Source organism: Macaca thibetana, chromosome X (genome assembly GCF_024542745.1).
Source record: "Macaca thibetana thibetana isolate TM-01 chromosome X, ASM2454274v1, whole genome shotgun sequence".
NCBI lineage: Eukaryota > Metazoa > Chordata > Mammalia > Primates > Cercopithecidae > Macaca > Macaca thibetana.
The window spans coordinates 23,774,039-23,799,655 of NC_065598.1; the positions used below are offsets into that span (position 1 = coordinate 23,774,039).

The 25,617-nt window shown below is 42.9% G+C and overlaps 1 protein-coding gene and 1 long non-coding RNA gene across 2 annotated transcripts in view; one reads left to right on the forward strand and one right to left on the reverse strand.

The window, feature by feature from the left end:
• The window catches only part of ACOT9 (acyl-CoA thioesterase 9), a 397,499-nt gene extending 388,185 nt beyond the window's left edge, over window positions 1-9,314 (reverse strand). Inside the window, exon 1 of the mRNA XM_050777367.1 lies at window positions 9,305-9,314. The gene's annotated coding sequence lies outside the window, so the exon portion shown is untranslated. The remainder of the gene's footprint in view (window positions 1-9,304) is intronic.
• Window positions 3,358-23,733, forward strand: LOC126946732 (uncharacterized). Its single transcript, XR_007722742.1, has 5 exons — window positions 3,358-3,591; window positions 10,479-10,571; window positions 16,504-16,652; window positions 18,504-18,785; window positions 23,374-23,733. It is a non-coding gene; the product is annotated as an uncharacterized LOC126946732 (long non-coding RNA).
• The last annotated feature ends 1,884 nt before the right edge of the window (window positions 23,734-25,617 follow it).

Consider the following 25,617-nt stretch of genomic DNA (forward strand, 5'->3'; position numbering starts at 1 on the left):
CAGCACTTTGGGAGGCTGAGGTAGGTAGATCACTAGGTCAGGAGTTCGAGACCAGCGTGGCCAACGTGGCAAAACCCTGTCTCTACTAAAAATACAAAAATTAGCCGGGTGTGGTGGCAGGCGCCTGTAATCCCAGCTACTCTGGAGGCTGAGGCAGGAGAATCGCTTGAACCTGGGAGGTGGAGGTTGCAGTGAGCCGAGATTGTGCCATTGCACTCCAGCCTGGGCGACAAGAGGAAGACTCTGTCTTGGAGAAAAAAAAAAAAAAAACAAAAATGTATATATTGCATATGTAAATTCTCTTGGCTCTACTGTCAAGATATTTTCAAAGTCTTTAGTTCTCATCACTTCCACTGCTACCACCTTAGTCAAAGCCATCACTGGCTCTCACCTGGACTAGCCTTCTAATTCCTGCTTTTACACTTGCCCTGCTGCAGTCTGTTCACAACACAATAGTCAGAGTGCCTGTTTTTTAGCGAATACTACATACAACTCTGTGATAGTAAGGTGTAAAAGTTAGCCTTTTTTAGCCTCACAGAAATGGGGGGTATGAAGACAGACTAGCTGTGACATCTTCCAGGTGATTTTGAAGCTGACCTGGAAAGCCATCAGTACTTTCCTCCTCGTATCTAACTTCCAAAGAGGATGCCTGTGTGTGCTTGCTTTTGCAGAGGCAATGTGACTTTTATTCTAATAAGGATATGCAAATAACCACTCATAAAATCCCATTTCTAGAAAAACTTGATAGGGTGATGCTTCCAGTGAAATGGGTGATTTTCTGGAGATATATTTTGAAAATTTTAATTACCTAAAATGAAGCAGATAAAAGATTAATAACCATGAAACAGGTGATTCAGAAAGTACCCCTGCTGGGGCCGGGCACGGTGGCTCACGTCTGTAATCCCAGCACTTTGGGAGGCCGAGGCAGGTGGATTACCTGAGATCAGGAGTTCGAGACCAGACTGGCTAACATGGCAAAACCCCATCTTTACTAAAAATACAAAAATTAGCTGGGCGTGGTGGCATGCGCCTGTAGTCCCAGCTACTCAGGAGGCTGAGGCAGGAGAATCACTTGAACCTGGGAAGTGGAGGTTGCAGTGAGCCGAGATCATGCCACTGCACTCCAGCCTGGGTGACAGCGAGACTCCATCTCAAAAAAATAATAATAAAAGAAATTACCTCTGCTGGCCGGGATGGAGGCTCATGCCTGTAATCCCAGAACTTTGGGAGGCCAAAGTGGGTGGATCACTTGAGATCAGGAGTTTTGAGACCAGCCTGGCCAATATGGTGAAACCTCGTCTCTACTAAAAATAGAAAAATCAGCCGGTCATGGTGGCGCACGCCTGTAGTCTCAGCTACTTGGGAAACAGGCAGGAGAATTGCTTGAACCTGGGAAGTGGAGGTTGCAGTGATTGTGCCATTGCACTCCAGCCTGGGCGTTGCAGTGAGACTCTGAAAAAAAAAATTATTCTGTCCCCACTACTCAAACTTGGGAGAGAATTCTACACAAAAACAACAACAAAAACCCAGAAAAACAGAGACCATTCTCACATACAAATATAAAGTCCATGCTAAAATTTAATAAACCCAGCAGTGTATTAAAAATAACACATTGTGTATACAGGGATGTATTATAGGTTGAAAGAAAGTACCTTGGAGATGTGTTTGATACAGTTCAAAGTGATTTTTAAAAGAGATACCATGTAAAGGAAACTGAACTTAATGTGTGCTAAGCAAAGAACTTTCAGAATTATTTTCAGTGATGAGACATTGGAGCACAGTAACATCTTGCCATAATGTGATAGGTGAGGTAAATATTTCAGTTGGGTAAAATGGGTTATTGTAAGTTGATGAAATAATTAGGATGCAATTTAGAGCGTGAAAAGCAATCATTTGCATTATATCAGAATTCATCACCTCTGTTCTCATTAAGGCCTAAAACAAGAACGTCAGCTACTACTACAATTCTACAACAGTGTTCTCTGGGGCTTAGCAAATGATAAAAGTACTGGGAATGGAAGAGACTGAATGTAAGATAGTTTACCTTATGGAGAGATTGAATGTTATTCACAAAGTGTAAGATAGTCCACGTAGAAAATACATCCCAGAAACTGAAAAACTGCTAGGACAGTTCAGTAAGGTGATAAAGTTCAAGATAAATATGCAAAATTATTTAATATTAGTTTCCTTATTCACCACACACACGTGCACATACACACACACACAAATCAAAATGTGATAGATGTAAACTACCCACGTATACATTTAACAGGAATACTCAAGATATGTATGAATAAAACATTTTGCTAAAGAAGATATGAATTATAAGGAAAATATTGGATGGGATCAATGTACAGATGACTGCCATTTTTTTCTACAAATTCAACATAATCCAGAAAGGCTTAAAAAAATTTTTTTGTTTTTTTTTTTTGTTTTTTTTTTTTTGAGACAGGGTCTCACTCTGTGGTACAAGACGAGGTAGAGCCTGGGAGTTTGAAACTAGCCTGGGCAACATAGGGAAACCCGGTCTCAAAAAAAAAAAAAAAAAAAACAAAAACAAAAATTGGCTGGGCGTTGTGGTGTGTGCCTGTAGTCCCAGCAACTCGGAAGACAGGTGGGAGGATAGCTTGAACCCAGGAGACAGGTTGCAGTGAGCCCAGATGGCGCCGCTGCACTTCAGCCTGGGTGACAGAGCAAGACTCCGTGTCTAACAAAAAAAAAAAGGACGGGGGCGGTGCCTCGTGCCTGTAATCCCAGCACTTTGGGAGGCTGAGGAGGGCAGATGGCTTCAGGCCATGACTTCCAGACCAGCATGGGCAACATGGCAAAACTCCATTTCAAAAAAAAAAAGCCAGGCATGGTGACACTGCCTGTAGTCCCAGCTACTCGGGAGGCTGAGGTGGGAGGATGGCTTGAGCCCAGGAGTGGAGATTGCAGCGAGCCTAGATGGCGCCATTGCACTCCAGCCCAGCCTGAGTGACAGCAAGAACCTATCTCAAAAACAAAAATATTAAAAATATTTATAATCGGCCGGGCGCGGTGGCTCAAGCCTGTAATCTCAGCACTTTGGGAGGCCGAGACGGGCGGATCACGAGGTCAGGAGATCGAGACCATCCTGGCGAACACGGGAAACCCCGTCTCTACTAAAAAATACAAAAAAAAAAAAAAACTAGCCGGGCGAGGTGGCGGGCGCCTGTAGTCCCAGCTACTCCGGAGGCTGAGGCAGGAGAATGGCGTAAACCCGGGAGGCGGAGCTTGCAGTGAGCTGAGATCCGGCCACTGCACTCCAGCCTGGGCGACAGAGCCAGACTCCATCTCAAAAAAAAAAAAAAAAATTTATAATCAATGTAGGTGAGGATATATTACTGTTATATCTATCAAGATTTAAAATGTCTCACCTTTTGACCCAGAATTCATATCTGAAAATAAATCATAAATATTTGCTCATGTTCATAAAGATATATGTAGAAGGATGTTCATTCCAGTGTTGTTTACTTATTTTATTTTATTCCTGTATTGCCCAGGCTGGTCTGGAACTCTTGGCTTCAAGTGATCGTCCCACCTCAGCTTCCCAAAGCATTGGGATTACAGGTGCGAGCCACCAGGGATGGGCCCCAGCATTGTTTATTATAGCAACTATTGCAAGGCACCTAAATGTTAGTCAAAGGGAATGATTTAAAATATTTTGTGGTAAATTCATTCTATTATGAAATAAAGCAATGAGCTACCTTTGATTCAGCCTGGTTAAAATTAAAAGTGAAAATACTGGTCCCAAAAATATTTCTTGGGAATCCCTGAGAGGAAATAATTTTTGACTTCAAGTGATTTGAGAATTCAAAATACAGTATTGATTATTGCTGACTCAACAAGAAGGAAGAGGAATGTAAAAGGAACACGCCCCACATCAGTATTAGCATTGAATCTGTTCGAATCACAACTTTATTTTCTCATACAGCGTCACAGGGAGAAATCTAACACTAACAAGTGAATTTGTACCACTTCTATAGTAGTGAAATTATACGTTAAAGTTAATCACTATTGAGCTGGTGTGTCCATTACAGTTTATTTTCTTAAAACACATGCTTTCTATCAAATATAAATTCCTTTTACTTTTTTTTTTTTCTTGAGACGGAGTCTCACTTTGTCGCCTAGGTTGGAGTGCAGTAGCGCAATCTTGGCTCACTGCAACCTCCACCTCCTGGGTTCAAGTGATTGTTGTGCCTCAGCCTCCTGAACAGCTGGGATTACAGGCAGGCACCACCACACCCAGCTAATTTTTGTATTTTTAGTAGATTGGGATTTCACCATGTTGGCCAGGCTGGTCTCAAACACCTGACCTCAGGTGATCCACCCGCCTCTACCTCCCAAAGTGCTGGGATTACAGGCGCGAGCCACTGCTCCCGGCCTAAATATAATTTCCTATTACAAGTGAACGTTGAGTAATATGTTCTCCACAAGAAACATACAAAGACTTAGCAGGAGGCCAGGCACGGTGGCTCACGCCTGTAATCCCAACACTTTGGGAGGCTGAGGCAGGTGGATCACCTAAGGTCAGGAGTTCGAGACCAGCCTGGCCAACATGGTGAAACTCCGTCTCTACTACAAATACAAAAATTAGCCGGGTGTGGTGGTGGGTGCCTGTGATCCCAGCTACTCCAGAGGCTGAGGCAGGAGAATTGCTTGAACCTGGGAGGTGGAGGTTGCAGTGAGCCGAGATTGCGCCATTGCACTCCGGCCTGGGTGACGAGGGAAACTCCATCTCCAAAAACAAACAAACAAACAAACAAAAAAAGACATAGCAGGAATCATAACTGAGTATTATACTCCAAAAGAGATAACAATAAATCCTTTAAAAATAATATGTATACTGGGCTAGGGCCAGGCACGGTGGCTCAAGCCTATAATCCCAGCACTTTGGGAGGCCGAGGCGGGTGGATCACGAGGTCGGGAGTTCGAGACAAGCCTTACCAATATGGTGAAACCCCGTCTCTACTAAAAATACGAAAATTAGCCAGGTGTGGTGGCGCACACCTGTAGTCACAGCTACTCAGGAGGCTGAGGCAGGAGAATCACTGGAATCTGGGAGGTGGAAGTTGCAGTGAACAGAGATTGTGCCACTGCACTCTAGCTTGGGCAACAGAGAGAGACTCCATCTCAAGAAAAATAAATAAAATAATAATAATAATATGTATACTGGGCTGGGCATAGTGGCTCATGCCTGTAATCCCAGCATTTTGGGAGGTCGAAGTGGGTGGATCATTTGAGGTCAGGAGTTCGAGACCAGCCTGGCCAACATGATGAAACCCCATCTCTACTAAATACAAAAATTAGCTGGGCGTGGTGGCGCATGCCTGTAGTTCCAGCTCAGGAGGCTGAGGCAGGAGAATTGCTTGAACCTGGGAGGTGGAGGTTGCAGTGAGCCAAGATCGCGTCACTGCACTCCAGACTAGGTGACACAGCAAGACTCCATCTCAAAAAAAAAAAAAAAGTATACCAAGAATGTCACAGTAGGAGTTTCAATGAGCCCAGAACACACTTTAGTGGTAGTAAGACGCAGAATATGCATAGCTCAAATTTAAACAAGACCTTTGTCTACTGCAAAATCTCCTAAGTCTTAGAGACCTCATCATTTGTAATCATCTTCAACTTTCTCCAAAGGGTTGCACAATTACAACAAAACCCATTAGTCCAGTGGTTGGCATTCTCAAAAGCATAACCCAACAGTCTTTTGCTTGTCTCAAAGTTTCTCATCAAATATGACTCATGGCCTATTTTTCTTTTTTTTTTCTTTTTCTTTTTTCTTCTTTTTTTTTTTTTTTTTTTGAGACGGAGTCTCACTCTGTCACTCAGGCTGGAGTGCAGTGGCGCAATCTCGGCTCACTGCAAACTCCACCTCCCAGGTTCACGCCATTCTCCTGCCTCAGCCTCCCGAGTAGCTGGGACTACAGGCGCCCGCCACCACGCACGGCTAATTTTTTGTATTTTTAGTAGAGACCAGGTTTCACCGTGTTAGCCAGGATGATCTCGATCTCCTGACCTCGTGATCCGCCCACCTCGGCTTCCCAAAGTGCTGGGATTACAGGCACTCATGGCCTATTTTTCAAAAATTATATTAGTCTTTTCAAAAGATCAATGCTATGGCTTGAACGTTCCTTCCAAAACTCATGTTGAAATTTAATCATTGTAACAGTGTTGAGAGGTGGGACCTTTAAGACGTGATTAGGCCGAGAGGGTTCTGCCCTCATAAATGGATTAATGCCTTCATCTCAAGCGTGGGTTGGTTGTCATGAAAGTGGGCTCCTGTTACCATGCGGCAAGAAGACCCTCACTAGATGCCAACACCATGCTTTTGGACTTTCTAGCTTCCAGAACCATGAGCCAAACAAGTCTCTTTTCTTTATAAATTACTCAGACTGTAGTATTCTGTTATCGCAGCAGAAAACAAAGACAACCAGTTTTTTATTTTGTTAAAGCCTCTCTATTGTACTTTTAACTTCACTGATTTCTTACCTTTCTCATTTCCTTTCTTCTACTTTATTTGGGTTTATCATGCTATTTTTTTTGTAAGTACTTAACTCATTAATTTTCTTTTCTTTCTTTTTTTTTTTTTTTTCCCTCTGACACAGGTCTCCCTCTTTTGCCCAGGCTAGAGTGCAGTGGCACAAGCAAGGCTCACTGCATACCCAGTGAGGTCCTCCCACCTCAGCCTCCCAAGTAGCTGGGACTACGGGTGCACGCCACCATGCCCGGCTAAGTTTTGTATTTTTTGTAGAGACGGGTTTTGTCATGTTACCCAGGCTGGTCTCGAACTCTTGGGCTCCAGTGATCCACCCACCTTGGCCTCCCAAAGTGTTGGGATTACAGGTGGGAGCCACTGCACCCAGCCCATTAATTTTCTTTTAGCCCTCTTTCTGGTATAAACATTTAAGGCTAAAGTTTCCCACTTGGTACTTCCTTAGCTGAGCAAATAAGACTTCATTTATTTAGGTATAATTTATATTCAATAAAATGCACAAATCTTGAATATTCATTTTGATGCATTTTGATAATTGTATACACCCTTGTATCCTACAGCCTAAACAAGATACAGAACATTTCCATCACCGCAGAGAATTCCCTTATCCTTCTATAATATGTTGTCTTTTGGCATCTGGCTTCTTCCACTTAAATTTTTTTTTTTTTTTTTTTTTTTTTGAGACAGAGTCTTGCTTTGTCGCCCAGGCTGGAGTGCAGTGGCGTGATGTCTGCTCACTGCAAGCTCCACTTCCCAGGTTCATGCCATTCTCCTGCCTCAGTCTCCTGAGTAGCTGGGACTACAGGGGCCCGCCTCCACGCCCGGCTAATTTTTTTGTATTTTTAGTAGAGACGGGGTTTCACCATGTTTGCCAGGATGGTCTCAATCTCCTAACGTAGTGATCCGCCCGCCTCGGCCTCTCAAAGTGCTGGGATTACAGGCGTGAGTCACCGTGTCTGGCCTTTTTTTTTTTTTTTTTTTTTTTTGAGACAGAGTCTCACTCTGTCACCCAGGCTGGAGTGCAGTGGAGCAATCTTGGCTCACGCAACCTCCGCCTCCCGGGTTCAAGTGATTCTCCTACCTCAGCCTCCTGAGTAGCTGGGATTACAGGCGCGTGCCACCACGCCTGGCGAATTTTTGTATTTTTAGTAGAAACAAGGTTTCGCCATGTTGACCAGGCTGATCTTGAACTCCTGACCTCAGGTGATTTCCCCACCAAGGCCTCTGAAAGTGCTGTGATTACACTCTGAAAGTGCGGCATGAGCCACCACACCCAGCCACTTAAAACGTTTTTGAGATTCATCCATGTAGTAGCATGTCTCAATAGTTTGTTCCTTTTTATTGCTGAATAGTATTGTACTATAAAGAAATATCACATTTTTTTAATCCATTCACCACTTGATGGACATTCGGATGTTGCCACTTTTTGACTATTAAGAATAATGCAGGCGGGGCGCAGTGGCTCCCTCCTGTAATCCCAGCATTTGGGAGGCCGAGGAGGGAGGATGACTTGAGCCTGGGAGTTAGAGACCAGCCTGGACAACATAGGGAGACCTCATCTCTATAAAAAAAAAATAATAATAAGAAAAGAATAATGCGCTATCAACATTCACATGCAAGTCTTTGTGTAGTCATATTTTTTTAAAATTTAATTCTTTTTTTTTTTTTGAGACAGAGTCTTGCTGCGTTGCCCAGGCTGGAGTGCAATGGCACAATCTCGGCTCACTGCAACCTCACCCTCCCAGGTTCAAGTGATTCTCCTGACTCAGCCTCCCAAGTAGCTGGGATTACAGGCATGCGCCACCATGCTCAACAAATTTCTGTATTTTTTTTTTTTTTTTTTGAGACAGAGTCTCGCTCTGTCGCCCAGGCTGGAGTGCAGTGGCCGGATCTCAGCTCACTGCAAGCTCCGCCTCCCAGGTTTACGCCATTCTCCTGCCTCAGCCTCCCGAGTAGCTGGGACTACAGGCGCCCGCCACCTCGCCCGGCTAGTTTTTTGTATTTTTTAGTAGAGACGGGGTTTCACCGTGTTAGCCAGGATGGTCTTGATCTCCTGACCTCGTGATCCGCCCGTCTCGGCCTCCCAAAGTGCTGGGATTACAGGCTTGAGCCACCGCGCCCGGCCCAAATTTCTGTATTTTTAGCAGAGACGGAGTTTCACCATGTTGGCCAGGCTGGTCTTGAACTCCCAACCTCAGGTGATCTGCCCGCCTCGGCCTCCCAAAGTTCTGGGATTACAGGCATGAGCCACTGTGGCAGGCCGTATGTTTTAATTGCTTTAAGTAGATTCCTAGGAGTGGAATGTTGGGTTGTGTGATAAGTGTATGTTAAAATTAGAAACTGCTAAACGTTTGCAAAGTACCTGTGCTATTTTATTTTGTTTTGTTTTATTTTATTTTATTTTATTTGAGATGGAGTCTTGTTCTGTCACCTGGGCTGGAGTGCAGTGGCATGATCTTGGCTCACTGCAAACTTCGCCTCCCGGGTTCAAGCGATTCTCCTGCCTCAGCCTCCTGAGTACCTGGGACTACAGGTGCCCACCACCACACCCAGCGAATTTTTGTATTTTTAGTAGAGGCAGGGTTTCACCATGTTGACCAGGCTGGTCTCGAACTCCTGCCCTCAAATGATCCACCCACCTCAGCCTCCCAAAGTGCTGGGATTACAGGCATGAGCCACCATGCCTGGCCAGGCTGTGCCGTTTTATATTCCCATCAGCAATGGAGCAGGGTTCTAGTTTCTCAATATCCTCTCTAATACTTGGTATTTTTTTTTTATTATTACAGTCGTCCCCCCTTACCTGCAGGGGATATATTCCAAGACCCTCAGTGAATGCCTGAAAGAGTAGCTAGTACCAAATCCTACATATACTATATTTTTTGATATGATAACCAAGATGGCTACTAGGGGACTAATTCGCAGATAGTATATACAGCATGGATATGCTGGACAAGGAGATGGTTCACACCCCAGGCAAGACAAAGTGAGATGGCATCATACTTTATCATGCTATTAAGAACAGCACACAATTCAAAATTATGAATTGCTTATTCTGGAATTTTTAATTTAATACTTTCAGACTGGTTTACCACAAGTAACTGAAACCTTGGAGATAAGGGGGATTACTGTATAACCCCCCTTTCTTTTGAGACAGGGTCTCACTGTGTTGCCCTCGCTGGAGTGCAGTGGCGTGATCTCGGCTCACTGCTACCTCCGCCTCCCTGGTTCAAGCAATTCTCCTGCCTCAGCCTCCGGAGTAGCTGGAATTACAGTCGCCCACCACCCCGCCCGGCTAATTTTTGTATTTTTAGTAGAGACGGGGTTTCACCATGTTGGCCAGGCTGGTCTCGAACTCCTGACCTCAAGTGATCCGCCTGCCTTGGGCTCCCAAAGTGCTGGGATTATAGGAGTGAGCCACATTGCCCGGCCTGTATAACCCTTTTTTTTTTTTTTTTTTTTTTTTTTTTTGAGACAGAGTCTCGCTCTGTCACCCATGCTGGAGTGCAGTGGCGCAATCTTGGCTCACTGCAACCTCCGCCTCCCTGGTTCAAGCGATTCTCCTGCCTCAGCCTTCTGAGTAGCTGGGATTACGAGTGCCTGCCACCATGCTTGGCTAATTTTTTTTGTATTTTTAGTAGAGACAGGTTTTCGCCATGTTAGCTAGGGTAGTCTCAATCTCCTGACCTCGTGATCTGACTGCCTCGGCCTCCCAAAGTGCTGGGATTATAGGTGTGAGCCACCGCGCCTGGCCCTGTATAACCCTTTGAGTGGGTATGTAGTGGTATCTTGTGGTTTAAATTTGCATTTTCCTAATGACTAATGATGTTGAGCACTTTTCATGTGCTTCTTAATAATTTCTGGAAGTTTTATAGTTTTGGTTCTATTGTAAGCTAATTTTTCAATGGTGTGGGGTAAAGGTCTGTGTTCATTTTTTAATTTTTATTTATTTTATTTTATTTTGTAGAGATGTGGTCTCACTATGTTGCTCAGGCTAATCTCAAACTCCTGGCCTCAAGTGATCCTCTCGTCTCAGCCTCTCAAACTGCTGGGATTACAGGTATGAGCCATCACACTCGGCCTAATTTTATTTTTAAATGGATGTCTAATTCTCCCAAAGCATTTGTTGAAAAAACTATTCTTTCCCCACTGGATTGTTTTGGCATCTTTATTGAAAATCAGTTGACGTAAGTATAAAAGTTAATTTCTTTAATTCTACTGTATTGATCTATGTGCCACACCATCTTGATTATTGTGGCTTTACAGGGAGTTTTGAAATTGGAATTGGGTAATGTAAATCCTTCAGCTTTATCTTCTTTTTTTGTTCAAAACTGTTTTGGCTATTTGAAGTCCTTCGAATTTCCATATAACTTTTAGGATCTGCTTGTCAATTCCACCCCCCCCAAAACAAAAACAAAAACAAAAACGAAAAAACCCAAACCTTCTGGAATTTTGTTAGGGATCACACTAAATTTCTAGATCCAGTTTGGAGGGAAGTACCATCTTGACAATATTGATTCTTCTAATTCATGAACATGGAATGTCTTTTAGTAGAGACGGGTTTCACCATGTTGGCCAGGCTGATCTCAAACTCCTGACCTCCAGTGATCTGCCTGCCTCAGCCTCCAAAGTGCTGGGATTACAGGCATGAGTTACCGCTCCAGGCCATGGAATGTATTTTTTTTTTTCCCCAAGACAGAGTCTTGCTCTGTTGCCCAAGCTGGAGTACTGTGGTGCAATCTTGGCTCACTGCAACCTCTGCCTCCCAGGTTTAAGCAATTCTCCTGCCTCAGTCTCCCAGGTAGCTGGGATTACAGGTGCCCGCCACCACGCCTGGCTAATTTTTGTATTTTTAGTAGAGATGGGGTTTCACCATGTTGGCCAGGTTGGTCTCGAACTCCTGACCTCGTGATCCACCTGCCTCAGCCTCCCAAAGTGTTGGGATTACAGGCGTGAGCCACCATGCCTGGCCGAAATGTATTTCTTAAACAATAAGACTTGAAAGTTGAAATTACTCTCTGAACCATGGGCTGCAGAATGGATGCTGTGTTAGCAGGCATGAAAACAGTATTAGGGCTGAGTGTGATGGCTCACACCTGTGATCTCAGCATTTTGGGAGGCTGAGGTGGGAGGATCTCTTGAGCCCCGGAGTTCGAGACCAGCCTGGGCAACACAGGGAGGCTCCATCTCCACAAAAAATTTAAAAATTAGCCAGGCGTGGTGACATGAGCCTATAGTCCTAGCTACTCAGGAGCCTGAGGGGAGAGGATGGCTTGAGCACAGGAGATTGGGGCTGCAGTGAGCTGTGATTGTGCCACTGCACTCCAGCCTGGGTGACAGAGAGAGACGCTGTCTCAAATAAAAAAATTAATCTCCTTGTACATCTTCATAAGGGCTCTTGGGTGACTAGGTGCATTGTCAGTGAGCAGTAATATTTTGAAGGGTTTTTTTTTTTTTTTTTTTTTTTTTGAGACAGAGTTTTGCTCTGTCACCCAGGTTGGAGTGCAGAGGCATGATCTCTGGGCTCACTGCAACTTCTGCCTCCTGAGTTCAAACGATCCTCCTGCCTCAGCCTTCTGAGTAGTTGGGACTACAGGTGCATGCCATCATGCCGGGCTAATTTTTGTATTTTTAGTAGAGACAGGGTTTCACTATGTTGGCCAGGCTGGTCTTGAACTCCCGACCTCAGGTGATCCACCCTCCTGGGCCTCCCAAAGTGCTGGGATTACAGGCGTGAGCCACTGCGCCCGGCTGAAAGGGATTTTAAAAAAATGAGCAACAGGTCTTGACATTGGGCTTAAAATATTCAGTAAACCATGCTGCTAATAGATGTGCTGTCATCCAGGTTTTGTGATTCCATTTATAAAGCACAGGCAGAGTAGATTTAGCACAATTCTTTAGGGCCCTAGGATTTTATTTTATTTTTTAGAGATGGGGTCTCACTCTGTTGCCCAGGCTGGAGTGCAGTGGCATAATCATACCTCACTGCAGCCTGAAACTCCTGGGCTCAGGGAATCCTCCTGCCTCAGCCTCCTGAGTAGCTAAAGTTACAGGCATGCTCCATCGTGCCTAATTTTTTAAATTTTTTGTAAAATTGGGGTCTTGCTATGTTGCCTGGATTGGTCTCCAAACTCCTGGCCTCAAGGGATCCTTCTATCTTGGCCTCCCAAAGTGCTGGGATTATAAGCATGAGCCACGACACCAGGCCCAGGCCCTAGGATTTTTGAAATGGCCAGAGCGTTGGCTTCAAGTTAATGTCATCAACTATTAATACATTAGCCCCTAGGACAAGAGAGTCAGCCTGTCCTTTGAAGCTTTTGAAGCCAGGCATTGACGTCTCTCTAGCTATAAATGTCCTAGATGGTATCTTCTTCAAATAGAAGACTGTTTTGTCTACATTGAAAATAAATCTGTTGTTTAGTGTAGTCACCTTAATCAATTAGCTAGATCTGGATAACTTGCTGCAGCTTCTAAATCAGCACTTGCTGGTTCACTTTGTACTTTTTTGTTATGGAGATGGCCTCTTTCTTTAATCCTCATAAACCAATTCCTGCTGGCTTCCAACTTTCCTTCTGCAGTTTCCTCACTTCTCTCAACCTTCATAGAATTGAATGGAGTTTGATTTAAGGAAATGCTGTAACTGGTTTGATCTTTATCCAGACCACTCAAGCTTTCTCCATATTAGCAGTAAGGCTGTTTTGCTTCTTATCATTCATGTGTTTGCTGGAGTAACACTTTTTTTTTTTTTTTTTTTTTTTGAGACGGAGTCTCGCTGTGTCGCCCAGGCTGGAGTGCAGTGGCCGGATCTCAGCTCACTGCAAGCTCTGCCTCCCGGGTTTTTACGCCATTCTCCTGCCTCAGCCTCCCGAGTAGCCGGGACTACAGGCGCCCGCCACCTCGCCCGGCTAGTTTTTTGTATTTTTTTAGTAGAGACGGGGTTTCACCGTGTTAGCCAGGATGGTCTCGAACTCCTGACCTCGTGATCCGCCCGTCTCGGCCTCCCAAAGTGCTGGGATTACAGGCTTGAGCCACCGCGCCCGGCCTGGAGTAACACTTTTAATTTCCCTCGAGAAGGTTTCCTTTGCACAACTTGGCTGACTGTTTGGCACAGGAGGCTTAGCTTTTGGCCTGTCTTGGCTCTCCACGTGCCTTCCTCACTAAGTTTAATCATTTCTACCTTTTGATTTAAAGTGAGAGATACGTAACTCTACCTTTCACTTGGACATTTAGAGGCCATCGCTGGGTGATTAATCGGCCTATTTTCAATATTGTTGTGTTTCAGGGAATAAGGAGGCCCCAGGAGAGGGCAAGGGGTGGCCAGTGGGTGGAACGGTCAGAACACACATAACGTTTATGGGTACATAGACATGGTTCCTGGTGTTCCAAAACAATTACAGTAGTGACATCAAAGATCACTGATCACAGATCACCATAACAGATATAATAATAATGAAAAGACTTGGAATATTTTAAGAATTACCAAAATGTGACCCAGAGACGTTAAGTGAGCACACGCTGTTAAAAACGTTGGAACTGATAGACTTGCTTGACGGAGGGTGGCCACAAACCTTTCATTTGTAAAAAAATGCAATATCTGCAAAGTGCAATCAAGCAAAGTGTAATAAAATGAGGCATTCTGCATAATTTAGATTTTCTATTGCTTGTTGAGTTAATTTTGGTAATTTGTATATTTTCAGGAATTTATTCATGTCATCTAAGTTTTCTAATGTGTGGGTGTAATATTATTCATAGAATGCCTTTTAATCCTTTTATGTGAAGTGTAGGTAGTTCTGTAAGCTTTTGTTCCTGATTTTGGTAATTTATGTCTTCTCTCTTTTCTGTTTGATCTGTTTGTTTTTTTTTTGAGTCATGGTCTCACCCTGTCAGGCTGGAGTGCAATGGCACAATCATAGCTCGCTGTAACCTGAAACTCCTGGGTTCAAACAATTCTCCTGCCTCAGCCTCCCAAGTAGCTTGGACTATAGGTGTGTGCTGCCAAGCCAGGCCCTCTTCTTTTTTTTTTTTTTTTTTGAGACGGAGTCTTTCTCTGTGCCCCAGGCTGGAGTGCAGTGGCGCCATCTCAGCTCACTGCAAGCTCCGCCCCGCCGGGTTCACGCCATTCTCCTGCCTCAGCCTCCTGAGTAGCTGGGACTACAGGCGCACGCCACCTCGCTCGGCTAATTTTCTTGTATTTTTCGTAGAGACGGGGTTTCACCGTGTTAGCCAGGATGGTCTCGATCTCCTGACCTCGTGATCCACCCGCCTCGGCCTCCCAAAGTGCTGGGATTACAGGCTTGAGCCACCGCGCCCGGCCGCCAGGCCCTCTTCTTGATTTTTTTGTTTTTTTTTTTTAGATGGCAGAGTCTCGCTCTGTCACCAGGCTGGAGTACGGTGGCGCGATCTCGGCTCACTGCAATCTCCGCCTCCCGGGTTCAAGCAATTCCCCTGCTTTGGCCTCTCAAGTAGCTAGGACTACAGGTGCCCACCACCATGCCTGGCTAATTTTTTTTGTATTTTAGTAGAGATGGGGTTTCACCATTTTGGCCAGGATGGTCTCAATCTCCTGACCTTGCGATCTGCCCGCCTAAGCCTCCAAACATGCTGGGATTACAGGCGTGAGCCACCGTGCCCGGCCCAGCAGAGGTAATTTCTGAATCACCCTGCCCAGCGCAGTGGCTCATGCCTGTAATCCCAGCACTTTGGGACGCCGAGGCAGGTGGATCACGAGGTCAAGAGATCGAGACCATCCTGGCTTACACGGTGAAACCCCGTCTCTACTAAAAATACAAAAAATTAGCCTGGCGTGGGGACGGGCACCTGTAGTCCCCAGAGCTACTCGGGAGGCTGAGGCAGGAGAATCGCTTTAACCCAGGGGTGCGGAGGTTGCAGTGAGCCGAGATCTTGCCTCTGCACTCCAGCCTGGGCAACAGAGCGAGACTCCATCTCAAATAAACAAACAAACGTTTTTTTTTCTTTGTTTGTTTTGTTTTGTTTTGAGACGGAGCCTTGCTCTGTTGCCCAGGCTGGAGTGCAGTGGCCAGATCTCAGCTCACTGCAAGCTCCGCCTCCCGGGTTCACGCCATTCTCCTGCCTCAGCCTCCCAAGTAGCTGGGACTACAGGCGCCCGCCACCTCGCCCGGCTAGTTTTTTGTATTTTTTAGTAGAGACGGGGTTTCACCGTGTTAGCCAGGATGGTCTGGATCTCCTGACCTCGTGATCCACCCATCTCGGCCTCCCAAAGTGCTGGGATTACAGGCTTGAGCCACCGCGCCCAGCCTAAACAAACGTTTTAAAGGAGATAATTGTGGATTCACATGCTGTCCTAAGAAATCATATACAGCAGGGATCCCCAGCCCTGGAGTGCCAGACCCTTACTAGTCCTTGGCCTGTTAGGAACCTGGCCGCACAGCAGGAGGCGAGCGAGCATTAGATTCTCACAGAAGGGAGAACTCCCTGCATTCGAGGAATCGAGGTTGCACACTCCTTATGAGACTCTAACTAATGCCTGATGATCTGAGATGGAATAGTTTCATCCTGAAACCACCCACCCCCTATCTGTGAAAAAATTTTCTTCTACAAGACAGGTCCCTGGGGCCAAAAAGGTTGGGTATCGCTGATAAGGAGGGATCCCATGTACCTTCTACACAGTGTCCCCCAGTGGTAACATCTTACAAAACTGTAGTACCATAGCACAACCAGGATGCTAACATTGATACAGTCAGGATACAGGACTGTTGCATCACCAAGGATCCCTTATGTTGTCCTCATGTAGCCACGTCTGTTTTCTTCCTACCTCACTTCTAGCAACCACTATTCAGTTCTCCATTTCTGTAATTTTGTCATTTCAAGAATGTTGTATAAATTGAACTATAACTTTGGGATTGGCTTTTTTTTTCCCCACTCAGCATAGTTCTCTGAAGAATCATTCAAATTGTTGTGTGTATCAATAGTTTAATAGTTTGTTCTTTTTTTTTTTTTTTTTTTTGAAATAGGGTCTTGCTCTGACCCCCAGGCTGGAGTGCAGTGGCGCAGTCTCGGCTTACCGCAACCTCTACCTCTGGGACTCAAGCGATCCTTCCACCTCAGCCCCTCAGAATAGCTGGAAGTATAGGCATATGCCACCGCACCCGGTTAATTTTTTGTAAGTTTTGTAGAGGTGGGGTCTTGCCATGTTGCCCAGGCTTGTTCCTTTTTTTTTTTTTTTTTCTGAATAGTATTCTGGATGTACTGTAGTTTAACGATTCACCTATTGGAGGACCTCTGGGTTGTTTACATTTGTTGCCTGTTACAATAAAGCTGTGGTATTCAGCTTAATTAAGCAAGATTAAATACATGTATAAAAAAGTAAAGCTGCTATAAATATTCATATGCAGGTCTTTGAACTTAAATTTTCAGTTCTCCTGAATAAATGTCAAGCAGTACAATTGCTGGGTTGTGTGGTAGTTTTAGTATTTATTTATTTCTTCCTGGTAACTCACAGAAAAGGTAATTTTAGTTTTTAAACATGTTTAGTTTTTAAAGAAACTGCCAAACTGTTTTCCAGAGTGGCTGTACTTTTTAACATTCCCACCAGCCATCATCACCTTTTATTTTGGCCATTCTGATAGGTGTGCAGGTGTGCAGTGATACCTCATTGTGATTTTAACTTGCATCTCTGTAATGGCTATGATATTGAATGTCTTTTCATGGGCTTATTTGCCATCTGTATATCCTTTTTGATGAAATGACTGTTCATGTCCTTTTCTCATTTGGTAATTGGATTATTTACTTTTTTACTGTTGAGTTTTGAGATTCTAATTCTTTGTCAAATATGTGATTTGCAAATATTTCCTTCCAGTCTGTAGACTGACTTCTTATCCTCTAAACAGATTCTATTACAGCAAAATTTTACATTTTGATGAAGTTCAACTTACCCACTTTTCCTTGTATGATACTGTGGGTGTTAAATCTAAGAACACTTAGCCTGGCCCTAGATCCTGAAGATTTTTTACTTTTCTTTTCCCTAAAGTTTTATAGTTTTATGTTTTACATTTAAGACCATGACCCATTTTGAGTTAGTTTTTGTATAAGGTGTGCAGTTAGGTGGAGTCTCATTTTTGCCTATGAATGTATAATTTCTGTAGCACCAGTTATTGAAAAGGCTTTTTGTTAAAAATCAGTTGGGTGTATTTGTGTGGGTCTATTTCTGGGTTCTCTAATCTGTTCCATTGATCTGTGTCTGTTCCTTTGCCAATATCACACAGTCTGGATTACTGTATAATAAAGCATGAAATCAGGTTGACTTATTCTTTCCCCTTTATTCATTTTTTTCAAAATTAATTTAGCTAATCTAGTTCCTTTTACTTTCCATGTAAATTTTAGAATATGCTTGTCTGGATCAATAGAAAAATCTTGCTGGGATTTTGATAGGAATTGTATTACACCTGTATATCAATTTGAAAAAAATTGACATATTTTCTATGTTGAGTTTTCCCATCCATGGAAATGTTTCTCCATTTGTTTAGATCTTCTTTTAATTATTTCTTTTATATATTTTTTTGAGACAGAGTCTTGCTCTGTTGCCAGGCTGGAGTGCAGTGGTGCAACCTTGGCTCACTGAAACCTCTGCCTTCTGGGTTCAAGCGATTCTCCTGCCTCAGCCTCCCGAGTAGCTGGGACTACAGGCGCGTACCACCACGCCCAGCTAATTTTTGTATTTTTAGTAGAGACGAGGTTTCACCATGTTGGCCAGGATGGTCTCGATCTCTTGACCTCGTGATCCGCCTGCCTCAGCCTCCCAGAGTGCTGGGATTACAGGCGTGAGCCACTGAGCCCAGCTTCTTTTATTTTTTTAATTAGTGTTTTGTAGTTTTCAGCATATAAGTCCTATACATGATTTGTCAGATTTATACCTGTTTTATTTTTTTTTGAGCAATTATAAATGATAATCTTCTCTTCTTTCCTCTCTTCTCCTCTCCTCTTCTTCTTTTTTTGTTTTTTGTTTGAGAGATAGGCCCTCATTCTGGTGCCCAAGCCAGAAGAGCAATGCTGTGATCTCAGCTCACTGCAACCTCCACATCCCAGCTTCAGGCGATTCTCCTGCCTCAGCCTCCCAAGTAGCTGGGATTACTGGTGCCCACCACCACGCCTAGCTAATTTTTGTATTTTTAGTAGAGGCAGGGTTTCACCATCTTGGCCAGGCTGGTCTCGAACTCCTGACCTCAAGTGATGATCCACTTGCCTCAGCCTTCCAAAGTGCTGGAATTACAGATACGAGCCACCGTGCCTGGCCAAGGTATTGTACTTTAAATCTCGTTGTCCATGTGTTCATTGCTAATGTATAGTAATGCAGTTGATTTTGTATGTTTATATTATATCCTGTGACCTTGCTGGACTCACTTATTAGTTCTAGGAGTTCTTTTGTGGATTTTCTACATAGATAATTATGTCATCTGTAAATAAGGACAGTTTCTTTCCAATTAAGATGGCTTTTATTCCCCCCCCTTTTTTTTTCTTTTTAATCTTGCTGCATTGGCTAGAATGTCCAGTATTATGTTGAAGAAGGTAATGAGAGGGGACATCCTTGCTTTGTTCCTGTTCTTTTTTTTTTTTTTTTTTTTTTTTTGAGATGGAGTCTCGCTCTGTCGCCCGGGCTGGGGTGCAGTGGCCGGATCTCAGCTCACTGCAAGCTCCGCCTCCCGGGTTTACGCCATTCTCCTGCCTCAGCCTCCCGAGTAGCTGGAACTACAGGCGCCCGCCACCACGCCCGGCTAGTTTTTTTTGTATTTTTTAGTAGAGACGGGGTTTCACCGTGTTAGCCAGGATGGTCGCGATCTCCTGACCTCGGGATCCGCCCTTCTCGGCCTCCCAAAGTGCTGGGATTACAGGCGTGAGCCACCGCGCCCGGCCAGCTGCTCCTGTTCTTAGGGGTAAAGAATTCTGCCTTTCACCTGTAAATATAATGTTAGCTATAAGTTTTCTTGTAGATATCCTTTATCAAGTTGAAGAAATTACCCTCTGTTCCTAGTTTTCAGAGAATTTTTATCAGGAATGGGTGTTGAATTTTGTCAAATGCCTTTTCTGCATCAATCGATATGATTATGTGATCTTTCTTCTTTAGCTTGTTAATGTGGTGGCTTACTTTGACTGATTTTTGAATATTGAGCCAAATTTTCATCCATGGAAAAAACCTTACTTAGTCATGGTATATGAGCCTTTCTTTCTTTCCTTCTCTCTCTCTTCTTTCTTTCTTTCCTTCTTTTCTTTCTCCTTCCTTCCTTCCTTCCTTCCTTCCTTCCTTCCTTCCTTCCTTCCTTCCTTTCTTCCTTTCTTCCTTTCTTTCTTCCTTTCTTTCCTTTCTTTCCTTTCTTTCCTTTCTTTCTTTCTTTTTGATGGAGTCTCGCTCTTGTTGCCCAGGCTGGAGTGCAATGGCGCAATCTCGGCTCACTGCAACCTCTGTCTCCGGGGAGGTTCAAGCTCCTGCCTCAGCCTCCCAAGTAGCTGGGATTACAGGCATGCACCACCATGCCTGGCTAATTTTTTGTATTTAGTAGAGATGGGGTTTCACCATGTTGGTCAGGCTGGTCTCGAACTCCTGACCTCAGGTGATCCACCCGCCTTGGTCTCCTAAAGTGCTGGGATTACAGGCGTGAGCCACTGTGCCCGGCTGGTGTGTGATTCTTTAAAAAAAAAAATACATATTGTGGTAAAATACACATAGCATAAAATGTCCAATTTTAGCTATGCAAAGTGTACAATATGACATTAAGTACTTTCACAATGTTGTGCAACCATTACCACCATCTAATTCCAGCACATTTTCATCACCCCAACAAGAAACCCTAGACTCATTGAGTAGTCACTCCTCATTCTCATTCCCCTCAGCCACTGAACCACTAATCTGCTTTCTGTTTATATGGATTTGCCAACTCTGGATAATTCATATAAATGGAATCATACAATATGTGGTCTTTCGTGTCTGGTTTCTTTCACTTAGCATAATGTTTTCAAGGTTCATCTATGTTGTAGCATGTGTGAGTACATCATTCCTTTTTGCAATTGAATAATATGCCATATTTTGTTTATTTATTCATCTGTTGTTGAACATTTGGGTTTTTTCCATGTTTTGACTATTGTGAATAGTGGTGCAATGAACATTCCTGTACAAGTTTTTGTTTGAACACCTGTTTTCAATTCTTTTGGGTATACACCTAGAAGCAAAATTGCTGGGTCGTGGTAATTATATGTTTTAACTTTTTAAGAAACTTCCAAAGTATTTTGCAAAGCTGCTACAGCATTTTACATGGGATTTTTTTTTTTTTTTTTTTTTTTTTTTTTTGAGATGGAGTCTCACTCTGTTGCCCAGACTGGAGTGCAGTGGCGTGATCTCGGCTTATTGCAACCTCCGCCTCATGGGTTCAAGTGATTCTCCTGCCTCAGCCTCCCAAGTAGCTGGGATTACAGGTGCCTGCCACCACGCCCGGCCAATTTTTGTATTTTTTGTAGAGACAGGGTTTTGCCTTGTTGACCAAGCTGGTCTCAAACTCCTGACCTCAGGTGATCTGCCTGCCTCAGCCTCCCAAAGTGCTGGGATTACAGGCGTGAGCCCCCACGCCCAGCCTCTTACATGGGATTTTTAAGAGTAAGAATTCAATTTCCTTAAGATATATAGGACTATTGAAATTATGTATTTCATATTGGGTGCATTATTAGTTTGTGTCTTTAGGTGAATTGGTGCACTTCATCTTAGTTGTCAAATTTTTGGCCAAGTGCAGTGGCTCACACCTGTAAATCCCAGAACTTAGGGAGGCAGAGGCAGGAGGATAGCTTAGCCCAGGAGTTCGAGACCTGCCTGGGCAATATAGCGAGACCCCGTTCTCCACAAAATGGTGGGAGAAAAAAGACAAATTTTTCTGTGTAGAATTGTTTGTGGTATTCCCTTATCCTTTGATGTCTACGGGGTCTCTGGTGATATCCCCTGTTCCATTCCTGATATTGGTAGTTTATGTCCTTCCTCTCTCTCTCAACTATCTTGCTAGAGGTTTGTAGATTTTATTGGTCTTTTCCCAAGAACCCAGCTGTTTGTTCTGTTGACTTTTCTCTATTTTTTTTTTCTGTTTTCACATTGGTTTCTGATCTTATCTTTATTATTTCCTCCTTTCTGCTTTATTGGGGTTTATTTTACTCTTATTTTCCTAGGCTTTCCTATCGGGAGCTTAGATTATTGCTTTGAGATATTTTTTCCCCTCTTAATACTGCTTCAGCTAATGTTCTACCAATAATTGCTATTGTATTTTCACTTTCATGCAGTTCACTGTATTCATTTTTATTTTGATAAAGGTGATTAATTTTTCTTTCCAGTTTTCCCAAAATATGTAATGTGTTTACCTTTTAATCTGTGATAAAAAAACATATAACATAAACATTGGCTATTTTAATCATTTTTGAGTATACAGTTCAGTAGTTCTAAATATATCCGCCTTGTTGCTGTGAAACAGATCTCCAGAACTTTTTCATCTCGCAGATCTGAAACTCTATACCTACTAAACAACTCCCCCTTCTCTCTTCCTCTTAGCCCCTGGTAACCACCATTCTGCTTTTTATTTCTATGAATTTGACTAACTTAGATACCTTATTTAAGTAGAACCATACAGTATTTATCTTTTTAAATTTACTGTATTTTAAAAGTTTCCCTTGAAATTTCCTCTTTGATTCATGGATTATTTAGAAGTGTGTTTAGTTCCCATATGTTTAGAGATTTTGATTTCTAGTTTGATTCCATTGTGGTCAGAATACCACACACTCTGTATGATTTCAGTTCTTTTAAATTTATTGAGACTTGTTTTATCACCTATGATATGCTCTATCTTGGAGAATGTTTCATGTCTACTTGAAAAGAATGTGTTTTCTGAACTGGATGAGTGGAATGTTCTAAAATTGTTAGTTAGATTGAGTTAGTTGATAGTAGTATTCATTTTCTATTCCTGTTCTAACAAGTTGCCACAAACTTAGTGGCTTAAAACAACACATACTTGTTATCGTATAGTTCTGGAGGTCAGAGGTTTGCAATCGGTCTCACTGGGTGAGGGGAAGATGTTGACAAGGCTGCATTCTTTTCTGGGTGCTGTAGGGGATTTTCTTGCCATTTCAGCTTCTACAAGCTGCTCCGCATTCCTTGGCTTATGGTCCCCTTCCATCTTCAAAGTCAGCAATAGGTTGCTCATGTCGTTCTCACATTACATCACTCTGACATTCACTCTTCTGCCTCCCTCTTTTACTTCTAAGGACCCTCGTGATGACATTGGGCCCACCCAGATAATCCAGGACAATCCTTCCACCTTGAGATCTTTAACTTAATCACATTTGCAAAGTCTCTTGTCATGTAAGATAACGTATTCACAGGTTCTGGAGATTAGGATGTGGATATTTTGGAGGGACTATGTCTACTACAATAGTGTTCAAATTTTCTCTCTATGCCAGGCACAGTGTTACATGCCTGTAGTCCCAGCTACTCCGGAGGCTGAAGCGGGAGGATCACTTGAGTCCAGGAGTTTGAGACCAGCCTGGGCAACATATTGAAACTCTGTCTTTTTAAAAAAACTTTTTAAAAAAGTTTTCTTCTTTAAAAAAGTTTTCTTTTCACTCTATTATCAAGAATGAAGTATTGTAATCTTTGCCTATTGTTGCTGATTGTCTATTTCCCCTTTGAATTCTTTCACTTTTTGCTTCATGTATTCTGAGACTCTCATTAGGTATGTATCAGTGTATAATTGTTATATCTTCCTGATGTATTGAACCTTTTATCATCATGAAATGTACCTCTTTGTCTCTAGTAGTATTTCTTATCTTAAAGGCCATTTTGTCTGATTTTGCTGTATATACAGTCTCAGCTAGGAATGCGCTTGCTGCAACCACAATGGCAACCCCAGGCTAAGGGAGATGTATATCATCCCTTCCCACCCTTTGCTGAGATCGTCACTTCCTCTGACTGTGCTACTGTGCATGGGCATTACCCACTGTTCTCAACTGAGTGAGACCACTTTGACTACCTCACAGCCAACCCAGCCTTAGCAGAATCTTCACGCTAATGGAGCTGGAATCTGGGAGAGGCCCCAGAGAAGAACACTGCAGACTCCCACTGTTCTTGCACAAAGTTCAGCAATTTTTCAGGCATGACCACTTCTCAGGTCATTGTACAATTGTTTTTTGTCGATTTTGTCCATCTTTGTACTTACTAGTCCTGCCTCTACTACAGTGTTATTTTTCAAATAGATTTCTTTTTCCAGATTAAGGACATTTCCTTTTAATTCTAATTCTCTTAGAAGTTTTTTCTTTAAAAAAATTATTATATAATTATTATATATTATATATTATTTATTATAAATTATATATACATTATATAATATACAATTATTATTTATTATATGTTATTTATATTAATTATTAATATTAATTATTATATAGTTATATAATATAATTATATATTATTATATGTTATATAAATTATATATAAAATTATATATAATATATAATTACATAATAATTATTTTTAAAATATGATATGATATATAATATATTATATACAATTGATATAATATATAATATAAAAATTATATATAATGTAAATATATATAATACATGTCATATAACATAACATATAATGATATACATATTATCTATAACATAACATAATATATAGCATATATAATATATATTATATAATATATAGCATAAACCCTGTCATTAGTAGAGATGGGGTTTTCACTCCATTAGCCAGGATGGTCTCGATCTCCTGACCTCATGATCCACCCACCTCGGCCTCCCAAAGTGCTGGGATTACAGGCGTGAGCGACCGTGCCCAGTCAATAATAATAATAATTATTATTATTGAGACTGAGTTTCGCTATTGTTGCCCAGGCTGGAGTGCTATGGCATGGTCTCGACTCACTGCAACCTCTGCCTCCTGGGTTCAAGTGATTCTCCTGCTGCAGCCTCCCAAGTAGCTGGTATTACAGGTGCCCATCACCATGCCTGGCTAATTTTTGTTTTTTTAGTAGAGACAGGGTTTCACCATGTTGGCCAGGCTGGTCTCAAACTCCTGACCTCAGGTGATCCGTCCACCTCGGCTTCCCAAAGTGCTGGGATTACAGGCATGAGCTACTATGCCTGGCCTTAATTATTATTATTTTTTGAGACAGGGTCTCACTCTGTCACCCAGGCTGGAGTGCAATGGAACGATCTCGGCTCACCGCAACCTTCACCTCCCAGGTTCAAGCGATTCTTGTGCCTCAGCCTCCCAAGTAGCTGGGACTGCAGGCGCACGCCACCACACCCAGATAATTTTTGTATTTTTAGTAGAGACAGGATTTCACCATGTTGGCCAGGCTGGTCTTGAACTCCTAACCTCAAGGTGATCCACCCACCTTGGCCTCCCAAAATGCTGGGATTACAGGCATGAGCCACTATGCCTGGCCTGTTTTGTTTCAAATAATGAGTGTTTGTCTCTTCTTTATCTCACGAAATGATTATATTTTCCCTTTAATCTATAAAATATTTTGCTAGATTTTCCGATGTTGAACCCTTCTTGATGCATTCCTCATAAAAGTCTACTTAGTCATAACACATTACTTTTTATTTTTATTTATTTATTTTTTGAGACAGGGTCTTGCTCTGTCACCCAGCCTGGAGTGCAGTGGCACAATCTCGGCTCACTGCAACCTCCACCTCCCAGGCTCAAGCGATCCTTCCACCTCAGCCTCCCAAGTAGCTGGGACTAGAGGTGTGCGCCACAACAGCTGGCTAATTTTTAAAAATGTTTTGTAGAGAGGTCTCACTATGTTGCCCAGGCTGGTCTTGAACTCCTGGGCTCAATAGATCCACCTACCTCAGGCTCCCAAACTGTTAAGATTATAGGCGTGAGCCACTGTGCCTGGTGTATTATTTTTATTAGAGATGAGGTCTGCTAAAATTTGGTTTGTTACTATTTTTTTTGTTGTTGTTGTTGGAGTTGGGGTCTTGCTATGTTGCAACGGCTGGTCTCAAACTCCTGGGCTTAGGGGATCCTCCTGCCTCAGCCTCTAGTTAGCTGGGACTACAGGCACGCACCACTGCATCCGGCTTGTTATTTT